This window comes from Nycticebus coucang, chromosome 7 (genome assembly GCF_027406575.1).
Source record: "Nycticebus coucang isolate mNycCou1 chromosome 7, mNycCou1.pri, whole genome shotgun sequence".
Taxonomy (NCBI): domain Eukaryota; kingdom Metazoa; phylum Chordata; class Mammalia; order Primates; family Lorisidae; genus Nycticebus; species Nycticebus coucang.
This window is the reverse complement of record NC_069786.1, coordinates 67,247,238-67,254,090: the sequence shown is the minus strand read 5'-3', so window position 1 is coordinate 67,254,090 and position 6,853 is coordinate 67,247,238. Positions and strand designations below refer to the sequence as shown.

At 50.7% G+C, this 6,853-nt stretch overlaps 1 long non-coding RNA gene across 1 annotated transcript; it reads right to left on the bottom strand.

The window, feature by feature from the left end:
* Positions 1–1,030: 1,030 nt before the first annotated feature.
* Positions 1,031–4,736, bottom strand: LOC128590704 (uncharacterized). Its single transcript, XR_008381318.1, has 3 exons — positions 4,138–4,736; positions 2,445–2,627; positions 1,031–2,109 (listed from the first exon to the last, which is right to left on the bottom strand). It is a non-coding gene; the product is annotated as an uncharacterized LOC128590704 (long non-coding RNA).
* Between the last annotated feature and the right edge of the window lie 2,117 nt (positions 4,737–6,853).

Sequence of the window (6,853 nt, the reverse complement as noted above, 5' to 3'; positions counted from 1 at the left end):
TGAAGTGACGAAAATAATGGCAGGGCAAAGTCCTCAATCAACTTCGGGTACAGTATCTAAGAAGTCACACTTGACTTCCATAGGTCATCTATGACACAAGTTTGGGGGATTTATAAGGTTATTTAATGATATACTTGATTTTCTTGTCTGGGCGTGGTGGCTCACATCTGTAATCCCAGCACTTTGGGAGGCCAAGGTGGGTGGATCTCCTCAGCTCACGAGTTTGAGACCAGCCTGAGCTAGAGAGAGAGAACCACCCCCATCTCTAAAAATAGCCAGGCATTGTGGCTGGGGCCTGTAGTCCCAGCTACTTGAGAGTCTGAGGCAAGAGAATCGTTTCAGGGCGGCGCATGTGGCTCAGTCCGTAAGGCGCCAGCCCCATATACCGAGGGTGGTGGGTTCAAACCCGGCCCCGGCCAAACTGCAACCAAAAAATAGCCGGGCGTTGTGGCAGGCACCTGTGGTCCCAGCTACTCGGGAGGCTGAGGCAAGAGAATTGCTTAAGCCCAGGAGTTGGAGGTTGCTGTGAGCTGTGTGAGGCCCCGGCACTCTACCGAGGGCCATAAAGTGAGACTCTGTCTCTACAAAAAAAAAAATTAAATTAAATTAAGTTTAAAAAAAGAGAGAATCGTTTCAGCCCAAAAGTTAAAGGTTGCTGTGAGCTATGGTGCTAGAGCACTCTACTGGAGGTGAGAAAATGAGACTCTGTCTCAAAAAAAAAAAAAAATACATATGTACATACACACACACACACACACACACTTGATTTTCTTTCTTTTTTTTTTTTTTTCTTGTAGAGAGAGAGTCTCACTTTATACCCCTCGGTAGAGTGCTATGGCATCACACGGCTCACAGCAACCTCCAACTCCTGGCCTTAAGCGATTCTCTTGCCTCAGCCTCCCGAGTAGCTGGGACTACAGGCACCCGCCACAACGCCCGGCTATTTCAGTTCGGCTGGGGCCGGGTTTGAACCCACCACCCTCCGTATATGGGGCTGGCGCCTTACCGACTGAGCCACAGGTGCCGCCCACACACTTGATATTCTTAACAGAAAATCAATTGTATTATATTGAGAAATTTGGGAAGGTTTTTGCTTAACCACTGTGGATCCAAGACCCACCTGTGGAAAAATACAAATAGAGTGCTCTCTAGTTCTGAATAAAGTCTGTAAAATGAAGTCAAAGTGCAAGTTGGATCCCTCTATTCTTCACAGATCCAATTCTGTCTTTAAAACTTTTTTTTTTTTGCAGTTTTTGGCCGGGTCTGGGTTTGAACCCGCCACCTCTGATATATGGGGCCTGCACCCTACTCCTTTGAGCCACAGGCACCGCCCTAAAACAACATAGTTTTTAATGTCCTCTGCCAGATGGTGAATTGAAGAATGCAAAGGCTTTACTGAGCAGCCCTTGCCTTCAGTAACTCTTGGCCAGTGAGTAGCACACCTCCAGAGTCAGCTGGAGGAGGTGGGGGAAAGCTGTTGAAACATCTAACCCCCTCCTTCTCTTCCCTCTGGAAGGCATGCCCCTCCCCTCAAGTCCCTGTGGGGAAGTCCAAGGTCTAGAGGAGGACATGGCCCCAGTTGAGACGGGGAACTCCAGTGCAACCATGCACCAGACACTGCTACCCTCACACCCTAGCCTAGCATTCACTCTGGAGCTGTATTCAACTGATGTTCCTTTATTCAGCATACGCTGAGTACCTGCTGTGAGCCAGGGTTGTGCTATCATGTTTCCCGAAAATAAAACATCCTCCGAAACTAAGACCTACTTACAGGTTTCCTTCTGGGTGAAATATAAGGCATCCCCCAGAAAATAAGGCCCCCCCAGGCTCTGTCTCGGAATGAAAATTAATTTACCGTAAACTGGTTGCTGGGGCCGCCCGGACTGGCGTCTAGCAACCAGTGACGTTACGCAGAGTCCTGACGTCACTGCTGTGTGGAGGCGGAGCGGAGGTCAGAGTGAGCGGTGAACGCGGGGCCAGAGAGAGGAGGAGACTTTCGCAGATGCGTGTAGAAGAACAGGAGGATCAGAGTGGACAGGACATGGCAAGGTGGTGAGTGCTGGTCTGTCTCTGGTGACACTGCCTGATGCTCGGCCGCCCTCATGATGACTGAAGGTAGGATTCACAGTTTGTCTGGTTTGTGTTGACAACTACCATACTACCATACCATATACAGGTAATAAATTTCCTTTATTTCCATTTAACAATAAATGTGTACCATATTCTTCTTCATGGAAAAATAAGACATCCCCTGAAAATAAGACCTAGTGCATCTTTGGGAGCAAAAATTAATATAAGACAGTTTTATTTTCAGGGAAACGGGGTAGTTGCTGGGAGACCTTTAAACCATACATGGTCCCTGCTACCAAGATATGATGACAGATGGGTGTTAACACCTGAGGTGGCCTCTGGACCTCAAAGGTCGCATTGTAACACTTTCTCACCTGACTCATCCTCAGTCTTCAAGGGCAGAAAGATGCAGAACCCAGGAAGACAGCTTAAACCTAGGCGTGTGGTCGGCTCCACTGCTGGACTCCTCTAGAAGCCGCCATTGGATGGCCACCCCTCGACTAGGCTGGGTCAAGTTAGATTCTCCCCACAGCCAAGAGTCCTGATGACTACAGTGTCTTGTTGAAAAAAAGAAAACCACACTGGCATTTTAATTTCTGATAAAAAGGCAGGCACTGTGCTGGGTGTGGTGGCTCATCCCTGTAATCCCAGCACTCTGGGAGGCTGAAGTGGGTGGATTGCCTAAGCTTGAGACTAGCCTGAGCAAAGTGAGACCCCATCTCTACTAAAAGTAGGTGAAAAAAAAAACCCACAAAACTATCAGGTGGTGGATGCCTGTAGTCCCAGCCACTTAGAAGGACGAGGAAGGAGGATCACTTGAGCCCAGGAGTTTGAGGTTGCTGTGAGCTGGGCTGACACCATGGTACTCCAGCCTGGACTCTGGTGTCCTGGATCTGAGCTTATGAGCACCCCTTTCAGGGGCTTGCAGTCCTTCAGGTGCAACAGCTGTGTGTCTGTGAGTGTCCCTCCCGCTACCCTGCCAGCACCCACACCACCCAGTCGCAAGTGCTGAGAGCACACGCACGTGGCTCCCATTTCCACCCGGTACTAGGCCACTAGCTGTGTGGCTGACAGAGTCATTTAACCCTTCTGGGTTTCACTTTTTTCATCTATAAAATGAAAGAATGTGGCGGCGCCTGTGCTCAATGGGTAGGACGCCAGCCCCAGACACTGAGGGTGGCCGGTTCCAACCCGGCCCTGGCCAAACTACAACAAAAAAATAGCCGGGCGTTGTGGCGAGCGCCTGTCCCAGCTACTCAGGAGGCTGAGGCAAGAGAATCGCCTAAGCCCAGGAGTTGGAGGTTGCTGTGACGCCAGGGCACTCTACCAAGGGCGATAAAGTGAGACTGTCAAAAAAAAAAAAAAGAGAGAGAGAAAGAGAGAAAGAAAGAGAGAGAGGAGAGAGAGAAAGGAAAGAAAGAAGAAAAGAAAGAAAGAATTGAGAGAGAAGATCTACAGGGCTCCCTAACCTACTTTCCCTGGTCCATAGGCATTAAAGGCATTCAGGGCTGAGACGCACTGGTCCACGGCTGCTTTTCTGAGCCTGTGTTGTCCCTTGGTACAGAGGAGCTGGAGAAGATGACGTGGTCTCGCCCATCTAGCTGTTGGCTCGTCCCAGGCCTCAAAAGACGGGGGGATGTCAGTTGCTCCCCCGGCCACATCCAGAGCAGGCTGTTGCAGGAAAGGGGGAGGAGGTGTGGACTAGCAGGCGGGAGACTCCAGCATCACAGCACTTCTCTGGGCTAAGTTTTGGAAGGATAAGATGGGCTTCCAAGGTTTTTCCAGTGCCACCAGCTTCAGGGTGACTATGGCCTCCTTCCTAGAGGATGCCCGTCCTTTAGCTCCATTGGGGTCATTTGGAAAGGCTTCTTAGTCAAAAACAAAAAAACACCCCGTTCAAGTCCCCAGGACAGTACAGTTTGAGCTCCTTAGCGCGACACTCAAGGCCTCCCACCACCTGGCGCCCCCCCCACCCCCAGCCGCAGCTGTCACAGCTCCACACTTCACGGTTCACGTCCCAACCACCAGAGCAATTTGTCGGTCCCTAACCCCCTGAGTGCTACATACCTGCGTTGTCTTTCGCGTGCTGTTCCTTTTGCCTGCAAGGCTCTTCCGCTTTGCCCGGCTCAGAGAACCTTCGTTCGTCCTTCAAAGCCCTGACGTCGGCTCCCTACGAGCTCCTCCCCCGGCCCGCCAGCTGAAGTTACCCTGCCAGAGCACGCTGTGTCCCCTCCACCCCGACTCCGGGCAGACGCGTGTTGGCTGTGTAGTGGAAGCTTTGGATTCGGGACACCTGGGTACCAACTCAGCTGCCCCACTTTGGTGTCTTTGGGCTCGACAGTGAAGCAGGAGTTTTCGGCATCCGCGAGAGGAGTGGCAGCAGCAGCCCAGCCAGGCCGAGTCCGGCTCTGCCCCCGGGGCTGGGAGGAGAGTGGCGCGCACCGCCGGGTCGGCAGCTCTGGGGCAGGCCTGGCGGAGCTTGGGGAGCGGCAGAGGACAGCCCCGCGAAGTCCCCAGACCTGACGCTTCCTGCACGTATCCGAGGGTTTCACACCCCCTGGAGGGCTTTTCAGCTTTAACAATCTTGGGTTAATAGATTTCCTTTAACATTTTATTGGAAAGGGGATCCCTTTAGTGAATATACCCAAGAACATACCCAGGTTCTTCTACAGCCCCGCCCATCTGAACTAGGTCTGCCATGGAAAGAAGGCTGGTGGCCCAAAGAAGGCTGGTGGCCCAGCCGTCTTCCCACCAACACAAAGCGCTCCCACCTTGGAGCTGCTCGCTCGGCGCCCGGCTCCGCCCTGGGGCCCTGTGAGGCCGGCCCGGAGACCCCGCGGCATCCGGGGGCGCCCCGCTTTCCCAGGCTCGTGGCGCCACCTGGTGGCCAGCCTCGCGTATGAAAAAGAAAACTAATTCAAATTTTTAAAAAATTCTGGGAATACACGAATGTGTAACACTCGAGAAGTCCCCATAACCCTGCCCCCAGCTACTATAATGCAAGTACTTTGTTTTTTTTTTGCCCAGGCTAGAGTGCCCTGGTCATAGCTCACAGCAACCTCAAATTCCTGGGTTCAGGCAATCCTCTTGCCTCAGCCGCTGGAGAAGCTGGTATACAGGCACCTGCCACAACGCCAGGCTAGTTTTTCTATTTTTAATAGAGATGGGTCTTGATCTTGCTCAGATTTGGCCTCCCAGAGTGCTAGGATTACAGGCACGAGCCACTGCGTCCAACTCCAGCTGACTTCTTAGTGCCAATCTCAAACAGGCCAGCCTCTCAAACCAGTAAAACATGGGCCTCTCACCAGGAGGTGAGGTGGTGGAGAGAGTAGAGGGCTGGGGAAAGCCATTCAGGAATTCATGAACTCTTATCAACTCCTTGGTCCCCAGAGAAGAGAATTAATGACAAATTCTAATAGAGTTATTGTTTTATTTTTTTTTTTCTTTTGCAGTTTTGGCTGGGGCTGGGTTTGAACCCACCACCTACTCCTTTGAGCCACAGGCACTGCCCCGAGTTATTGTTAAAGTAAATAATTAATGGGCTTGGGGACCCAGAATAAGGCTTCAGGAGAAAAGGCTGGTGAAACAATTAATTCCTAGATCTATTTTCTCCCTCAGGTTTACAGTCTAAGTGACTGCTTCAAATCTTGTCAATCCTGTTCCATCATGACCCACTGGATCCCAAAGAATGAAATTCATGAAAGACCTTATTTTTTTTCTTTTCTTTTTTTGAGACAGTCTCAGTTTATCACCCTTGGTAGAGTGCCGTGGTGACACAGCATACAGCTACCTCAACCTCTTGGACTCAAGCGATTCTCTTGCCTCAGCCTCCCAAGTAGCTCAGACTACAGGCACCAGCCACAATGTCCAGATAGTTTAGAGATGAGGTTTCACTCTGGCTCAGGCTGGTCTCAAACCTGTAGGCCCAGGCAATCCACTTGCCTTGACCTCCCAGAATGGCCATTGCGCCTGGCCCTGAAGGACCCTATTTCTGATCCTGGATCCCCAAGGGCTCCAGATCGCCAAGGGCTCTGGACCCCCTGACAGGAAGCCTTGGTTTTCCCAGGGCTATTCGTCCTCCTCCCTGGCCTCAGCACCTGCACACCAGATGCCTGTGGGAGGCTGGGTTTTGGGGAATGGGGACATAATTGAGGAGGCACTCGCTACTGAGGGACTGATAGTTTGTGATGGCTTTTCAAGAGAAATCAGAAACCTGCATTTATGTGAAAACCATTGAAAGGCTGGGTGTGGTGGCTGGGACTGTAATCCCGTGCTCTGGGAGGCCAAGGAGGGAGGATCACTTGAGCCCAGGAATTCAAGGCTATGGTGAGTGAGCTGTGATCAGGACAACTGCACTTGCAGCCTTGATGGCAGAGGGAGAACCTGCCTCTAAGAAAAAATAAGAAACAAACTTCTTGGCAATTAATTCATGTTTTAATATTAATATATACAGGTAATTCAAAGAAAACAAGTCTTGTAGGGAACCAGTTTGCTACCTCTTGTTTGGTGGGCAGAGTGCCTGCAAAAGACTTTGCACACCATGGGCTTGCTCTGTCTCCTCGCCTTATTATTCATTGCGTGAAAAGGGAATACTTAATAAATGTTGGCTACTGTTATTATTCCAAGCCCCAGTGGCCTTTTTGGAGCATGGGCTTTTATTTATTTATTGCCAGAAAATATGGTGTGATCTCAACTCTGATAACTTTGAAATTCTCATGTTTCGTTTGACATTCATGTAACCCCCTAGAGAGGCAGTGGTATCTGCACTTCTCATTTCTTAGCT